This window comes from Pteropus alecto, unplaced genomic scaffold, assembly GCF_000325575.1.
Source record: "Pteropus alecto unplaced genomic scaffold, ASM32557v1 scaffold139, whole genome shotgun sequence".
Lineage (NCBI taxonomy): Eukaryota > Metazoa > Chordata > Mammalia > Chiroptera > Pteropodidae > Pteropus > Pteropus alecto.
The window spans coordinates 3,714,112-3,714,970 of NW_006443567.1; the positions used below are offsets into that span (position 1 = coordinate 3,714,112).

Sequence of the window (859 nt, forward strand, 5' to 3'; positions counted from 1 at the left end):
TTGGCACATAGGACCATTATCCCTTATCATCCAAAAAGAGACTATAAAAGTGCCTATGCATTGGAGCTTGATTGTTTGCTTTCTTTGTAAGCTTAAGATCATCACGTGAATTAACCTAGCTGGAATACTGGAGAGACACATGTGTACCTGTCAGTCCTGTCACTATGGCCAATAGCTTGCCAACTGTCAGTGCTATAATTGATGTCATCCTGGACATCAAAGCTTCTGTTAATTTTCTAGGATATCATAGAATCAAGAGTGATGCGATGACTTGACCAAGATGAGAAACACTTCCCAGCCAATCCATAGAATCATGTGAATTAATAAATAATTGCTGTTTAAGCCACTAAATTTGAGAGTGGTTCGTTATATGGCAAAAGCTAACTGATATGGTGTTTTTTAAAGCTAACTAATATAACTGGAAACAACATGATTGTCCATCAATAGGGGGAATATTTGAATAAATAGTTGCATGTTATGGGAAATTATGTAGCTATTAAGAAGAGCAAGTTAAGCTGGCCAATGAATCTGCTTAATTGAATGTGTTTCTGCAGAAATATAGAGAAAGCTGCCAATAGTAAAGCCATGTTACGAGTCTTAAAGACATTGATGTCATTAAGGTCCCTGAAAATGGCTACAAGAAGAAAAAAAAGAGTAAGTTAGATACATTTATTGATTATCCTTTGTTTCTGTTTCTCTAACTAGATTGCGAGTTCTTGGAGGAAAAGAAACTTGTCTCTACCTTTGTTGATTTCCACCATGACACAGTGGGAGCTCAAATATTAGTTGATTGGTTTGATTGCCTTACAGTTTTCTTTTTTAAAAGTGAAACAAGTAACCTTTAGTTAGAAGAATTATT

The 859-nt window shown here is 35.3% G+C and overlaps 1 non-coding gene across 1 annotated transcript; it reads left to right on the forward strand.

The window, feature by feature from the left end:
• Nucleotides 1-512: 512 nt before the first annotated feature.
• Nucleotides 513-642, forward strand: LOC112472872. The gene has a single exon (XR_003043797.1). It is a non-coding gene; the product is annotated as a small nucleolar RNA SNORA33 (small nucleolar RNA).
• The last annotated feature ends 217 nt before the right edge of the window (nucleotides 643-859 follow it).